A 17,283-nucleotide genomic window follows, 5' to 3' on the forward strand; every position below is an offset into this window, starting at 1 on the left:
CCGTATATGGAGCTCAGAAAATCCACTTTGTTTTGTTGAGAGGCAATTGCATCCGCCAAAAGTCACTGTTTGGTGCGCATTATGGTCTGGTGGAGTCATCAGGCCGTATTTCTTTGAAAATGAGGACGGCGAGACGGTAATTATGGCCGCATGTTAACCAATTTTTTGACGTAGGACTACGTCTAACCGGAAGATATAGGGGGTGAAATGGAAATCTAGGCACTGAACAAGTAGGAAAAAATGCAAGATTTGGAACGCTTATAACTCAAGCATTTCTCAATAAATCGCAAAGGTTTTTGCATCAATTGATAGGAAATATATCTACGCATCTATCATAACGAATCACATTTAATTTTTCTTCAGATAAATAATTGAATAATTGTGAAATATCAAGCATTGTCAAAATGCACTATGTGCCCATTTTTGATTGGTCCATTTTGTGCTCCTCAAATCGTACCGGCCAAAACGGGCGACCAGATCAGCAGCGAAATAGAATGAAGCACGATTGGAAAGGAAAAAGAAAAAAAATGAACGAAACATTGGTCGCAGTCTCACACATGCGTAATTCTCTACCTAGCCAGTCAGCTTAAAAATCCCCGCTCCGCTGCCGTAACGATCATTCTCATTCAAGCCGTACACCACATCGTTTCGCAAAATCCCGCTCGAACCGTGTTGATCTGGAGTTCCCCGCAAGGGTAGCTAGGCCGAGCGCGTTAGTACCAGTGCACCAGTCCACCTAGCCGGCGTTATATAGTTTCGGCCGCCGAAGTGATCGAGTTAGCTGGCAAAGCTGCTCGCGACGATAAGAAAACCCGCATTCGGAACAGAACACATTCGGTTCGGTGGACATCAAGACAACAGGCAGTTGCAGCGAGTGGCGAGTGGCAAACGCAATCGCAAAACGGCTTCAGGTAGCAGAAGAAAAAAGTTTGTTCTTTATACAAACTGCTTTGATGGCAAATCCAGAACAAGGCGGCATCGAGGGCGTTCGAAATGGGTTTTTTTCAAAACCCGAGTACTAAGTTTTCTAAATTGGAACCATTCCATAAAACAAGGCGCTTTTCAGGGCCATTAAACCTCCCAAAAAAGAGTTTAGGAAATACAGTTCAATGCTTTCTAAAACAATATCCAAAATAATAATAAAACACAAATTGATTTTTTCATAATTTGTTTGCCAGGATATGATGAGTATGTGAATTTGGCAGTTGTTCTGAGCTTATTGATTTTCACCAATTCTTAAATTGCTTCTAGATTGAAAGTACAGTAATTTACACTTATCTCGACATTTAGCTAATTGGACGGACCTGTAATGCGACATATTTAGTTGGACATTTTTGTAAACATAGAGTTCGGGGTCCAAATTATGACCCCACATTGAAAGTCGACACTGTACCACTGTCATCGCAAATGTTCAATTACAGGTTAAAATTACCTCCAATCCGATACTGAGTGGTGGTAATGCGACGTGCCATTGAATGTAATTTACTGTAAAATATGTCACAAGCTGGATGGGAAGAAATTTTCCAACTGTGAAAGCTGTGGCGAGTGGCAAATGCAATCGCTAAACAGAAAGGTTTAGCCGAACAAGATGGGGATATCGAGTGATAACAAAACAATAAACTCTTTAGATTGAAAATAATTTTGTGATCCTGAAAAGGACCCTTTTTAGCCTGCATGTGAATCCAACGAGCGAACAAATCGTAATGAATGTATTTTCTTCTTCTTCTTCTTTTTGGCTTTAAGAGGGTTTACACTTTTCAGTTCATTCGCCTCTAGTGAATGTATTTTTTTTTTGCCATCGCTCCCTTTTAACGCTCATTCGTTCGTCTCGTTGGATTCGCCCCTCTGGCTGAGTCTGCTGATTTGTCTCTATCCTGTGAGTGTGTACCGCTTGAGTATAAAACACGCGGACCCCAAAAAAATATCTTATTTTCTTTCAAACTGTAAACCGTACGGCATCGGCATCGTGAACGTAACAAAGGAGGACAAGTTAAGGGAAAGGCAAAGTCTCACTCGAACCGTGCAGGTCTCCAGTTCCCTGTTGGTCAGATTCACTAATTGCTCCGCAAGGGTAACTAGGCCGAACGGATTGGTCCCGGAGCACCAGTATACCTAACAGCGATTATACAGCTTCGGCCGTCGGAGTGCTCGAGTTGGCTTGTAAAGCTGCTCACGACAATCAGAAAACCCGCATCAAGAACAGAGCAGCTTCGGTTCGGCGCTCATCACGGCAACAATTAGTTTCAGTGAGTGGCAAAGTGTTTCTCCGGCACGTCGCATTAAATGTAATTTACTGAACAACATGTCACAAGCTGGATGGGAAGAAATTTTCCAACTGTGAAAGCTGTGGCGAGTGGCAAACGCAATAGCTAAACAGGAAGGTTTAACCGAACAAGATGGGAATATCGAGTGATAACAAAAACACAACACCAAAGGTTCTTTTCAGAACCATCAACATATTCATAAAGAGTAAACAGTAAGCTAATCCATTTTTCAGGTAGATAGGTAGGTATTCACGTAGGAGAAGAAAATAAAACAATATATTTAAAATATATATTTAACAAAAGCTGTCCCCTTTGTATAGTCCTACGTCACTCCGGCTATGTCCCCGACATTACCCACCCGTCTTTTTTTGCCACAAATTGAAGATATGGATACGGATGACATGTGGTTTCAGCAGGACGGCGCCACGTGCCACACAACACGACCGAACATAGCCATATTGCAAACGAAATTTGAGGGACGCATAATTTCGCGTTTTGGTGATGCCAATTGGCCGTCCAGATCATTCGATTTGAACCCGCTAGACTTTTTTTTGTGGGGTTATGCGAAAGACCGTGTCTATGCCAACTCTCCGCAAACTCTTGAGCATTTGAAAGACAACATTCGTGAAGTTATGACCGAGATACCGCCCCATATGTGCCGAAAAATCATCGAAAATTACCTGTTCCGGATCAAGGTGTGCGAGGAAGCCCTAGGTGGACATTTGAATGATGTTGTATTTCACACATAATGGCATAAACCAAACTTTAGTTCCATCGAAATTCGAATTCTAAGTGAGTTTCATTTCAATTTACTTTCGGAATTTAAAGTTGGAAAACCATGTATATGACGGACATCTCGCATTTTGACATAGGACTATGTCTTCGCTTTTTATATAGCAGATTAACTCTACGAAAAATGTAACGATTTATTAAAAGTTTTCAAACGCATATTACTCAAAATCGTTATTGCGACATATGTTGTGTTATATAGCATTAGACAGGAAATTTATCCAGTATTTCGTTTTCTAACGTGGGACTACGTCTAACCGGAGTATAGGGGGGGTAAAATGAAAACCTAAACACAGAACATGCAGGAAAAAATGAAAGATTCCGAATGTTTATAACTCGAACATTTCTTACTGGATCGGAAAGATGTTTGCATCAATTGATAGGGAATGTTTCTACGCTTCTATCGCATTTAATAAAATGTTATTTTTCATTAGATAAACAATTGAATAACTGTAAAATGTTAAGCGTTATCTAAACGCCCTAACTGCCTCATTTTGATTGGCCCGATCTACGGTTTCCCTAACACAGCCATCAAAACCAAGCAGCCTTGGGGAAATCGGTATTGCAAATACATGAAAGTATGGGAACTTTTGCTCTCACCGAAATGTGTTCCCTAACACAGACTTCAAAACCAAGCAGCGTTGGAGAGATCGGCATTGCAAATACATGAAAGTCGGGGGTATTTTTGTTCTGACTGAAATGTGTTTCCCTAACACAGATTTCAAATACATGGAGCGTGATGAAATTGACATTCCAAATACATGTAAGTCGGGGGCTTCTTTGTTCCGACTGAAATGTGTTTCCCTAACACAGACTTCAAATCTATGGAGCGTGGGAGAATAGTCTCAGCAAATAAATGCAAATTGCGAGTACTTTTGTACTCGCTTACCTTTGTGCAAACTAGAATATGTTTCCTTAACTCGGTCTCCCGAGAAGTACGTACACTTGAGAGATGAAAACTTCAGAAGGAAACGTAAAATGAAATAATCGTTTGCTAATTCTTCCGTTCACATATTTTGTCCTAGGTATCATACCAAGCGTATAAAGACTGTCATAAAATTTACTTGTAATGAAGAACATAATCTATCACAATGCATGAATTTACCTTATATGGAATTATACAACCTTTTTACTCATAAAACGAATATATTGAATTCAATTGAATTCGGTAATTGTTTCATGAATTTGTATTATAATTGTCAAATAGTTGAGTATACTCACGCATATCAGATTGTAATAGATTGAGTTGTCGCGATCTTAATATTGTGCTTCCCATATATGTCTTCCTAAGAAACCCGCTTCACTTCCTCGAAAGCACAGGCCCATTCTCCTTCCCCTTTCATATACATAAGCAGAACTTAACACCCAATGAGGTCAATTCACTACAGCAGCTACACGAACGTCCCAAGAGGGCACTCATGGCCATAGAATACGCAATGTACATCACTGGGCTGTAAAGTTATTACAAACAATGTTCTAGACAGCGTGACAACGAAGGAGAAAATGCTATTTTTGTCTATATTACATTTGTGTAGTCATAGATTTATTTGCATAGGCTTACATTTATGTAGATCATAACTATTTAGACTTGTGTTTAAAAATGATGCAAAAAAACCTAGTCTTCTTCTGCATAATTCAAAAAACAGAAGAAAGGGTAGTAATGGCTTTAACATTTTAATGGTGTACATTTTTGAACAGAATGTGGTTCCGGATTTCACCACGTTATCTCAACTAACTTGTTTAAAGGATACAAGTTCATACAGGAAACGGGGTTTTCAGGGATTCCATTTGAGGTATAAAAAGAGAAAAAATTAAAGATTTTCGGCAATGAAAAAACTCTATTGAAATGCAATTACTACACACAATCACAGTTCCTATGTCAAGATCCCTTTCCGTGCCCCTAGGCCCAGACCCATCCACTTGTTTTGTTTTATTTGTTTTGATTTTTGTCATTTTTTGTCTGCAGCTAGGTATTATGTCTGACACTACACTAAATTGTCTCAATAGTACCTATCAGTCCGCATCTATTGAACATGCCAATGATGGTTTGGTCATGCCTTTCTTTCATTCTTAGTATCCAAAAACGTAAGTATACCACTGTTATGAATATTGTTGTTATATTTTTAGGAATGCCATATTGTACCGCACTAGCATAGTTTGAAAAACGCTTTCTTTAGTTCTCTCAACTCAACTCGGGAACCATAGGGAATTAAGTCCTGTTTCGCTAGTTGCCGCTAAAACACGCCTCATATTCATTAGGACTTTTTATGGTTCCATTCCTAGGTACTAATGTTTCAAAACATTCGGAATTTTAGGAGGTTAAACTACGAGGCAAGAAACAAATCGAACGTTGATTTCGATATAATATTAACATTGTCACAAACGCAGCTTCATATTATGAAAATTGTATCGCAACTACTGGAACAATCATACATAAAATTCCATCACGTATATGTCGAAATGTACTTGGTAATACTAGTATTGCATGATGTAGCCCCCTCAAATAACTTCCTATGTATAATTATATGCTTTTTTGGGTTCAATAACTGATTGTTCCCAACCAACTACAATAAATGATCCTATATTATTTCCTACAGTTGAAGGTATTTCAGGGAACTATATCATCAAAGCAATGTAAAGTACTGGGGAAGAGTGGAAAATTATCAGCCACCCCCATCCCTGCAGCAAATACTTGTACACATAATATAGCCTTGCTCCATAGGAGTGTGAATAGAAGTTGAAAAAGGAAGAAAAGCACACCCATGTGGAAAAGGGTACTTTCAATTAACCATTAGTTCTTGCTGTTTTTATCGACTTTCTCTCCTTTCTCCCCTAAGGAACGACTGAACGCCACATTCACTGAAACTATCCCGTTGTGAAAGGAACGAATGCTTCAACAGGAACACGTTAAGCAGCAGTTGGACGAATATTAAGCCTCAGCAGGACTTTCCTGGCGGCGCCCACTTGACTTGTAACCAGAAATGAGTGACATTATAATTAACTGAATCCCGAAAAAGCAGAGGCAATTTTTCTTGCGACATTGATGGTTCAACTATCAATTCCTCCCTCGCAATAGTTCGATGAAATGCCATTGGTTGTGTTCTGTTTGTAACCGTTGCTAGGGACGATTCACTCATAAACATATTATGTCACATTTACGAATGATATACTAACGTTACTAACGGTCACTTAAAAGATTCATTCAGTAATGTATAAGTTTTTTCACTGTTATTATTTACCTATTTCAACTTATACATAAAAAGTATATCGAATTCCAGTTTCACGTGTTTCAGCACAAGTTTGTCCCAAATATTGTTTAACTTCAACACATATTGACATCAAAAAGTAACTACGAAATGTGAATTGATTTGATTATAACAACTCTCTCACGATTCGCGAATCGGTTAACTCGCTCATTGAGATCGCACTCCGTTCTCATCATGATTCAGTGAGACTGCTTTTCCGCTCTTGCTCTCAACCAATGAAGAAAATTTGTTACCACCATGAAAGTATCAGAAAAGGAATATTACGGGAAAAACGCACACACTTTTTCCAATCGATATTTTCTACTTTTTTTGTGCATTCATCTTACCTTAACAGGTATCTTTGAGTATGTCATTCTCGAATTCGATTATCAGAAAAATCTTTGTTCAACATATTTTAATTTTTCACCACCTGCTTTAACATCACATCTACTCTGGGTCATTTTTTTGGTTATATTGTACAAACTATTCGATTATTAATTCAGAAGGTAGAAGCAACTGGCAATATCCTTTCATATCCATGCTTCAGCCTGTTCTACGAAAGTGCAGCATGAACCATTCCTCCTCGGAATAACTCCTGTTGACTTTCTTTGTCAGATATCCTTTTTTCTTGTAGTAAACTGCCAATCTTTTGAACTTTGAACTCAAACGTGAAATCATTTCCGCAGTACGAAGTGCTGATATAATAACAAAAAAACACCAAAAACCTAAAATTCGGTTCTTCTCGATAGGCAAAACTTCATCTTCTCTTCGTGTAACACACCCTCTCGAAAAACCAGAACTTCCTTCACCTTTTTTCCTCGCCGATTCCAATTCGCACTGCAGATCACATTTTCCTTTATGTATCACCGACGATCTTTGTGGACAACGCATAAATGCTTTTCATTTCAACTTTTTAAAACAAGCACCTTAACCAACACCCGCAGCACTTGTTCCTTGAAAACGCGAAAAAAGTAGTCTCGTCTTTGGACTTGAAACAATTCACCGATAGAACCAGGTTTGCATCACTTTTTTTCGCCCCGTTGTTTTTCCGTTTTTGGGGATTCCTCGATTGAACTAGCTTCTTGAGCAAAACCGACTGTCCGATTGCGTGGAGCGTCGGAAATATCAGTCCTTTTTCTTCAAACTGCCACCAGCCCTTCGCTAGCACTTAAACAGATGCCAAGAATAAAACCCCTCCTTGGTTACAATTGGTAAGATGGCTTATCTGGTGGGAACTGATATCTCGCCAGCACAAAGTGCAGCTCCTGTGTCCAAAACGTGTGCACAGTTGAACGTCCGAATCTCAACTGAAGAGCGAGGAAAAGAGTTTTCACAGATTCACGGCAGATAGGTTTTCTACGCCAGAAAATCTTCGAGCTGTATCCAACTCTCCGATGTACTCAGCCGTTCTCACAGAAGGGGAATAAACACAGCGATAGATTTTCCGAGCGCAGGGAGCTACTGTGGGAGAATTTCCCGCCCGATGCAGGTACTGTTGATGTGCCGCGTATCCCGCCTCTTTTTGATGAGAAGTTTTAGACTCATTGTATAAGGGAACGTGTTGCAGGCTTTCGGTGTGTTCGTATGTTTCGGACAAAGCTACTCGCCCAAACAGATCAGTGATATCCTTCTTTGATTGTGATACTTGCAAGAGAGCCCGCCATAGAACGAATCGAACGGTCACTTCCTTCTCACATACATTTCTCGAATGCGACTTTTCGATTACATCGCCGCGCCACTATGTCATCGTGATTTTGACGTCCGTTTGGTTAATATTAGATATGTGAAGAGACGCATGATAAGCAGTTTTCTTCCATATCATTGGTTCAAGGCTGTATTTCTATTAAAAGTATTGAATAAAACATATGTACTTTTCCTCCATTCTCACGGATGACAGTGGTTGGACGCATTTTTAACAACGGTATGGGTCGTACATTGCTGGTTTTAGTGTATGGCTAACGTTGATGTTACTGAGTGAATGCAGGACACATGCCAATAGTGTGATAAGAATCGAACGAATTTTGATTGACACGCCGATTTACGTCGTTAAACTATCATCTTCTAGCTCAAACAGAGCTCCATCAACGCATTTTCTGAGGCAGTTATTCACTCCTCTAGTATCATTTAAGTACTAGTATACAGTGACGGACAAAATAAAAAGATCACTTGCTGTAAGAAACTTTAAAAGGGGCTGTCCACATACCACGTGGACAGTGAAAGCACGATTTTAGACTCCCCCCTCCCCCTCCGTGAACAAGCGTGGACATTTTCATACCCGTACCCCCCTTTGGACATTTTTATTGTATTTCAAATTTTATTAGGTGTACCGAGCAATTCCAAATGAAATCGACAAATGACAAAACATGAGTATTTTTGATTCGAATGAAAGTTTGTATTCCGTTTGGGTTGAAGGAAATATGAGTTTTCCACAGCAATTGGGATTTTTTTTGACTCAAGCGTAACTTTTGAAAAGGGCGTATCGATTCTAGTAGGAGAAATCTTTGATAATTTATATCTCAAAAACGATGAGTCGTACCGAAATAGTGTCTTAGCAAGAGTTATAGAGTATTGATGTCTAAACATGAAAAAAATATACACTGAGAAAAAAATAGTACGTTTTTTTTTATTTACAAAAAAAACTTTAATTTACAATATCCAAAACACATTTTTTTTTCATATAAAATAGAAGTCATGTAGAAAATTTAAAAATTGACGAACTTTGTGGAACATCGAATTTTTATGAATTTTTTAAACTTCGAATTTTTGTAAGTTAACAATCATTTTTAGCCACAATTTATGATTCCTGATGTGATTTAAAACAAAAAAGCTCATTATAAATCTCCTTCTAAATGCAGCCATTCTCATTTTAACACATGTGGGTTAATATAAAACGTAGCGATATGCTTTTTTATCTTAATACAAACTTTTAACATGTTATACATGTTGCGCCAACAGAACACAACATTTATAAAAGCAAAAAATAAAATTCTCTACTCAATCGGAGTTCAAGAGATACTAATAATAATACTAGAATTTTTAGCATTTATTTTTTATCAACATTTATTTTTATCAACTAACAATTTTGTTGTATATAATTTAATTTTTTCATTATTTTCTTATATTTCTATACACATTATGATAACTTGCTGCATTGTCGTTAGAGTACAACTTTGCTGCTACTTCATTCTCGGATACAGGTACAAAAGAATGATACTTTTGGGTACCTGGAATTTGTTTGGTGTTATCATACATGCTACTCAACTCTTCCACACCCTGATCATATTCTTCTTGTGACATATATGAAAATGACAATTGTGTAAGATAGTCTTCTTTTCGCTTGCTAGCCCATTCAAATAACGTTTTTGCACTCGTAATCGGATGTTCATGCTACCTAGCCAAACTAGCTCTTGTTGCCATCCGTTTTAATGTACCACCAATTGCATCACAAGGTCCTTTGCCGTGTGATGTTGCAAAAAAAAATGCCATTCAGCGTCAATGTCGTATTGCGATTTAAACTGACATAAACTCGCAAAATTGTTCCTATTTATACTGGGATGCAGCACCATCCAACATGAATTTTATTCTTTTTACCTGCATTTATTGTTTCAAAAATGTTACCAATTTAGAAATTAATACTTGCACAGCTATTGTGTCATGACTTAAAACTTCAGATATAACTACAAAGCTTAAATTTGCCAGAGAACCTTTTTCATCTCTATAATAAACAACGAATGGATGGATTGTTGCTTGATCGTTGTTCCAGTGATGACTTTGAACTTCATCTTGAAGCTCAAATGAATAATTTTCGGAAAAATCGCAAATCACAACAACCTCATTTTCTTGCAAATTAGCTTTCATATTGTTAAGAAATGTGGACTGTTATGTTTCAATGTAATCATGAGTAAGTAATTTTTCTATTTTTTCGCAAAAATACGATACAAATTCTTACACCGGTTTTACAAGAGTTTCTATGTCGCATCGATCAGTAGAAATCCATTGTGCATAAGTGATTTCAATAAAATTGCGTTTCTGAAGCTCATCTAGAAACCAGTTTCCAAACTCGTCCATTGTTGGGCATTTTTTTACATTTACGAAGGTAACAGAATTTTGATCTATTTGATATGTTACATAGTATTTTTTGCATATATTCTTTGCATTCAATGTTAAAGGATCATTCGCTATCCAACTCTTGACGAGTAAAGTTCAGTGTCGGTATTGTGCGTTGCCACTTTTGCTATTGTGTGGAACGGAGGAACAAAGGAAGCAGCGCTCTTGCAGCGAGCCGGATTGCGGCTGTTGAACTGATTCGGCATAACGGGATCGCCATCGCGTGACTGTCGCAAACGGGATTCATCATCACGTGGCTGCGTAAGCTATTCTTGCGCTATTGTGTTGTCTCCGTAGCGCGTAGCCTCTGTCTCTCCTTGATTAGGGCAGTAGAGCTCATTATTGGAACAACTTATACATTAAGGTACACATATTTATTATTAATATTATTATTCAATTCATTTGTTCATTGTTTAATATTATTATCATAATTTTTTTTTGCTTTTTTTTCAGATTATTATTCAAATCAATAATAAACTAGAAATAAGACAGAAATTTTTGTAAAATGGAGAATAGTGGAGGATCTCCAGAGATGGAGATCTCCGATAATGAATCTCATACAAGATCTGGGAAAAAACATAAACGAGTCCCTCATAAGGAAGATAATTCTTCTGGGGAAGAATCCGCTCATCCTACCAAGCCCCCCTCTAAGAAAATTGCAAGCCTCCCTTCTCAACCCACTGTTACTTCCACTCCCACTCTCCCATAATCGATTTCGCTTCCCCCTTCTGATGCTTCCGATCCAACCCAATCCTCGTCCTCGTCCTCATCCTCATCCTCGTCCTCGTCCTCGTCTTCCCCCTCTGTTGTCTCCGCTCCACGTGTCAGAGTTTATCCAGAAGATGCACCTGGAACTGGCCCGTGGTTTGTTTTCCTCCGGCCAAAACCGAAAGGAAAAAACCTTAACGTGATTCAGATCATGAAAGATCTGGCCAGATACACTTCTGTATCTGAAATTTGCAGGGTTAGACCGAACAAATTGCGAGTTGTCGTGAATGACCGGAAACACGCAAACGAGATTGTTGCTGATCAACATTTCACTCTCGAATATCGAACATTTATACCCTCCTATAACGTAGAAATTGAGGGGGTGATAACTGAAACGGGTCTGACGAGCGAACAAATAAAAGCAGAAGGAAAAGGCAAGTTCAAGAAGCTCTTGGACTGTCGCCAACTCGGGAAACTTTCCCATGATGGGGACCAAACTAAATTTACGCCGTCCGACTCGTTTCGAGTCACCTTTGCTGGTGCCGCTCTCCCTGACTACGTTATGGTGGACAAATTGAGACTACCTGTGCGACTCTTCGTGCCAAAGCCCATGACTTGCAACAAATGCAAGTCAGTTGGTCACACTTCGGATTATTGTGCCAACAAGGAGCGCTGTGCCACTTGCGGAGAGCAACATGAGGGGAAATCCTGCAGTGCGACTGAGCATAAATGTCCATATTGCGGGGGATCCCCACACGAGCTCTCAGTTTGTGAAACTTACAAGAGTCGCTGGGAGAAACAGAAGCGCTCTTTAAAGGAACGCTCGAAGCGCACATTTGCGGAAATTTTAAAGGGCGCTTCGCCACTGACCCAACAACAAGAACAACCAATCTCAACACACAATGCCTTTTCCACGTTGCCAGTTGATGAAATGGAAGCGGACACAGCTAGCTGGGGCACACCGTTTATTTTCAAAGGGAATCCCCGGCGCAAAAATGTGACCACTCCCAAAGTTCAAGAACAAGTCCCCACGGTTATATCCTCTGTTAGCTTGCCTAAAAAATCGAGTGCAGCGGACAAGCAAAATCAGGTTCCTCCTGGCTTCCGTGGGAATATTTCATCTTCGAACGACCCAGCACTCGAGGGGACATCAAAAACCCCAACTGTCCCTATTTTTCCGTCCAGTTCAACTTCCCAATCGGGATTTATAAAGTTGTCTGACCTTTTGGATCAAATCTTCAAGTGTATTAATGTTTCCGACTCCATCAGAACAATTGTCATCTCAATGCTTCCAGTATTAAAGACAATTTTGCAACAATTGATGCAAACATGGCCCCTCCTTGCAATGATTATCTCTCTTGATGTCTAATTCGAATAGAGAGGTCGGAGATATCACTGTTTTACAGTGGAATTGTCGTAGTCTTATCCCTAAATTGGATACATTCAAATTTTTAATTCATAACTTCAATTGTGATGTTTTTGCTCTGTCCGAAACTTGGCTTTCTTCGCGAGATGATATCTCTTTCCACGATTTTAATATTATACTCTTGGACCGTGATGATAGATACGGAGGGGTGCTTTTGGGGATCGATAAGTGCCACTCATTTTTTAGAATTGACCTTCCACCTATTGGAGGGATCGAAGCTGTTGCTTGTCATGCAAATATCAGAGGCAAAGACCTCTGTATTGTCAGCTTGTATTGGCCTCCGAGAGCTGCGGTTAGCCGCAATCAACTTGTTGACATGTGCTCACTCCTTCCTGAGCCACGATTGATCTTGGGAGACTTCAACTCTCACGGAACTGCCTGGGGGGAACAGTACGACGACAATCGTTCATTGTTGATATATGACCTTTGTAACAGCTTCAATATGACCGTTTTGAACACTGGGGAAACAACACGTGTACCTAAACCTCCTGCTAACCCAAGTGCTCTTGACCTTGATCTTGAACGGTAGTGATCACTTGCCAATCAAAATTTCCATCACCATTGGGTCGAATTCTTCTGAATCTATAAACATGGCATATGACCTCACAAGACACATTGACTGGAAAAAAATATGCGGACGCGATTGCTCTAGCCATCAATTCCAGAGATGGTTTACCTCCATTGGAGGAGTATAACTTCGTTTCTCGTTTGATCTATGCTGAAAAACCTCCCTGATGTGGCGAAACATCGCTTGTTGAATTTATTCAATCGGTTTCTGGAGAATAATATTGTTCCAGATGATTGGAGACAAGTACGAGTTATAGCTATTCAAAAACCCGGAAAACTCGCGTCCGACTTCAATTCGTACCGCCCAATAGCAATGCTGTCTTGTATACGAAAATTGTTGGAGAAAATGATCTTGTTTCGCCTTGATCGATGGGTTGAAACGAATGGCCTACTCTCAGATACACAATATGGGTTCCGCAGGGGCAAGGGGACGAATGATTGTCTTGCGTTGCTTTCTTCAGAAATTCAAATGGCTTACGCCGAAAAAAAACAAATGGCTTCAGTATTGTTGGACATAAAGGGGGCCTTTGATTCTGTTTCAATAGAGGTTTTGTCAGACAAATTACACTCTCGGGGTCTGCCGCCTCTATTGAATAATATGTTATATAATATGCTTTGTCAGAAACATTTGAACTTTTCTCACGGAGATTCGGCAGTAAGTCGGGTCTCTTACATGGGCCTCCCCCAGGGCTCATGTTTAAGCCCCCTTTTGTACAACTTCTATGTAAGCGACATCGACAATTGCCTTACACAAATTTGCAGTCTAAGACAACTTGCAGATGATGGAGTGGTGTCTGTCGTAGGATCAAACGAATCCAACCTGCAAGGACCCTTACAAGATACTTTGAACAATTTTTCAACCTGGGCCATTGGGCTAGGGATCGAATTCTCCACGGAGAAAACAGAGATGGTGGTTTTTTCTAGGAAGCATAGACCAGCAAAACCAAAGCTTCAACTTTTGGGTAAACCGATCACTCATGCTATGTCATTCAAGTATCTTGGGGTCTGGTTCGACTCCAAATGTACTTGGGGGGCCCATATTAGGTATCTGAGTAAAAAATGCCAACAAAGAATAAACTTTCTCCGTACAATTACCGGCACCTGGTGGGGAGCCCACCCAGAAGATCTTATAATGTTGTATCGAACAACTATTCTCTCAGTGATGGAGTATGGCAGTTTCTGTTTTCAATCAGCTGCCAAAACACACCTCATTAAACTCGAGCGAATTCAGTATCTTTGTCTCCGTATCGCGTTGGGATGTATGCCCTCAACGCATACCATGAGTCTCGAGGTTTTGGCAGGCCTACTCCCACTAAAAGATCGCTTCAATTTATTATCTCTTCGGTTCTTCATCCTGTGTAAGGTTATGAACCCATTGGTGATCGGAAATTTTGAGCAGCTGATCGAGCTAAATTTTCACTCCGGATTCATGAGTTCATATCATGAATTCATCTCCATGCAGGTTGATCCTTCTTCGTATATTCCCAACCGTATTTGTTTCCCTGACTACATCAATTCCTCTGTGCATTTTGATCTGTCCATGAAGCAAGATATCCATGGATATTCAGATTACCAACGATCGAGGATCGCTCCAACGATCTTCGATGAAAAGTATGGGGGTATCAATTGTGATAATATGTACTTTACTGATGGGTCCACTATAAACGAGTCCACAGGATTTGGAGTGTTCAACGAATTTTTTAGCACCTCACACAGTCTTCAGAATCCTTGCTCAGTGTATATTGCTGAATTGGCAGCAATTCATTGGGCGCTGGACAGCGTCGCCTCACGACCTGTTGAACACTATTACATTGTAACGGATAGTCTTAGCTCTGTCGAAGCTATCCGTTCAGTGAGGCCGGAAAAGCACTCGCCGTACTTCCTTGAGAGAATACGAGAAATTTTGAGTGCTTTATCCAGACGCTGTTATGTCATTACCTTTATCTGGGTCCCTTCACATTGCTCCATTCCGGGTAATGAGAGGGCTGACTCATTAGCAAAGGTAGGTGCAATTGAAGGCGATATTTATCAGCGTCAAATCGCCTTCAATGAATTTTATTCTTTAGTCCGCAAAAATACCATCGCTAACTGGAAACGCAAGTGGAATGAAGATGAATTGGGCCGGTGGTTTCACTCGATTATCCCTAAGGTTAGCCTCAAACCGTGGTTCAAAAGTTTAGACTTGAGTCGGGACTTTATTCGCACCTTCTCCCGACTCATGTCCAATCACTGTTCGTTAGATGCACTACTCTTTCGTTTCAATCTTGCCAGCAGCAATCTCTGCGTTTGTAGCCAAGGTTATCACGACATCGAGCACATTGTTTGGTCGTGCGAGGTGTATCTGGTCGCCAGATCGAATTTAGAGAACTCCCTTCGGGCTAGAGGAAGGCAGCCCAATGTGCCGGTGAGAGATGTGTTGGCTCGGTTAGACCTTGATTACATGTCCCAAATATATGTTTTCCTTAAATCTATCGATGTTCGTGTGTGATTATCCTTATATCCTTATACCCTCCATTTCTTCCTTTGTGAGTAATTGGTCCGCTTGCTATAAACAGGAGAATGAAATGTAAATTCACAACAGATGTACGAATAGATTTAAGAATTGAGTGTGTGTGATTATCAACATTGTAATAATTTCCTTATACCCCATCCTTTTCCTGAGAAATATATGTCACCCTTTTAATCTCGAGTCCACCGCGAGTAATCGGTTTCCCACATTACTAACCATAGATTTAAGAAAATTGTTCATATATATAGTTTTAAAAATATATTTAAGATTTCGGCTCCTTTAAACTTATGTAACTGAGCCTGTAAAAATAAACGAATTTATAAAAAAAAAAAGTTCTCGAAGAAGGTCCTTCTCTGACAGACGAGAAGGGAATGTCCAAGCCGCTTTTCTTTCGAGTCATATGGTAAACGGGGATCGAGTACGAAGTGCTTGCCGAATGTTGCCAAGGTGATGTGGTCTTTCTAACCGAACCTGGGATCGGCCCATTATGCCAAAAGATCACTGGAGAATGGATAATGGATCGGTTGGAGATAAACATTGTCGTGAAGATCTCCAACGACCATGTCAAATAAAAGTTTTATTCTGAGGTTCATCCATTTAAGAAAATCAACAACATCAAATTGTAATATTGAAATATATTGATATCGCGTGACATTTTCGTTCCTTTTGCCAAATGCGGGGCGTTTCGCGGGACATTTTGTTGAAATGCGGGACTGTCCCGCGTAACGCGGGACGTCTGTTCAGTTTATAGTTTCAGTTTATAGTTATAGGTCATTTCGAAGTTGTTTGTGTTTGTGTTGTTTCAAAGTTGTTTATGTGGTTTATAGAACATCATTCAGAAATATCGTGATGGTTTGCTAATTTTTAAATCATTATGATGACATTTGAAGACATTTATTCGTGTTATGCAGATATATTAGGCTGTCAAAAAAGTCCTGCGGTATTTTTTTTTTTTGAATTTTCATTTGTTCATAAAATTAGTTACAATCATCTGTTTTAAGTCAAATATGCGCCGTTTTGTTCGATGACTTGTTCCCAACGAGATGCCAACTTCATAATACCCCTGTTATAGAAGCTCGCTTCCTTATTGGCAAAAAACTCGGATAGCCAATTTTCACAGGCCTATTTTGTGGCTAACTTCTGACTACCTAGCTCGTTCGCCATGGACAAAAACAGGTGGTAGTCACTTGGTGCAAGGTCCGGACTATACGGCGGATACAAAAGAATCTCACATCCGAGCTCCCGGAGCTTCTGGCGCGTCACCAAAGAAGTGTGTGGCCTGGCGTTGTCCTGATGGAAGACAATGCGGCCTCTGTTTATCAAAGATGGCCTCTTCTTCATGAGTGCTACCTTCAAGCGGTCCAGTTGTTGGCAGTACAGGTCCGAATTGAGCGTTTGGTCATAGGGAAGCAGCTCATAATAGATTATTCCTTGACAATCCCACCAAACACACAGCAGAACCTTCCTGGCCGTTAATGAGGGCTTGGCCACCGTCTGAGCCGCTTCAGCGGACTTCGACCACGACCGTTTGCGCTTCACGTTGTCGTAAGTGACCCACTTTTCATCGCCAGTCACCATCCGCTGCAGAAACGGGTTGATTGCGTTTCAGCAGCGATTCACATGCGTCTTTACGGTCAAAGATGTTTTTTTGCGTCAACGTGTGTGGCA

General features: G+C 40.0%; 1 protein-coding gene across 10 annotated transcripts in view; it reads right to left on the minus strand.

Moving 5' to 3' along the window:
• LOC129767692 (potassium voltage-gated channel protein Shab) overlaps positions 1-7,594 on the minus strand; it is a 339,910-nt gene extending 332,316 nt beyond the window's left edge. For 9 of the 10 annotated variants that reach the window (XM_055768833.1, XM_055768832.1, XM_055768837.1 and 6 more), the window contains exon 1: positions 7,108-7,594. The gene's annotated coding sequence lies outside the window, so the exon portion shown is untranslated. Of the gene's footprint in view, positions 1-6,645; positions 6,755-7,107 lie in introns of those variants that run through there. The other variant, XM_055768831.1, reaches the window with a different exon arrangement.
• Between the last annotated feature and the right edge of the window lie 9,689 nt (positions 7,595-17,283).

Source organism: Toxorhynchites rutilus, chromosome 2, assembly GCF_029784135.1.
Source record: "Toxorhynchites rutilus septentrionalis strain SRP chromosome 2, ASM2978413v1, whole genome shotgun sequence".
In the NCBI taxonomy this organism is placed as follows: Eukaryota; Metazoa; Arthropoda; class Insecta; order Diptera; family Culicidae; genus Toxorhynchites; species Toxorhynchites rutilus.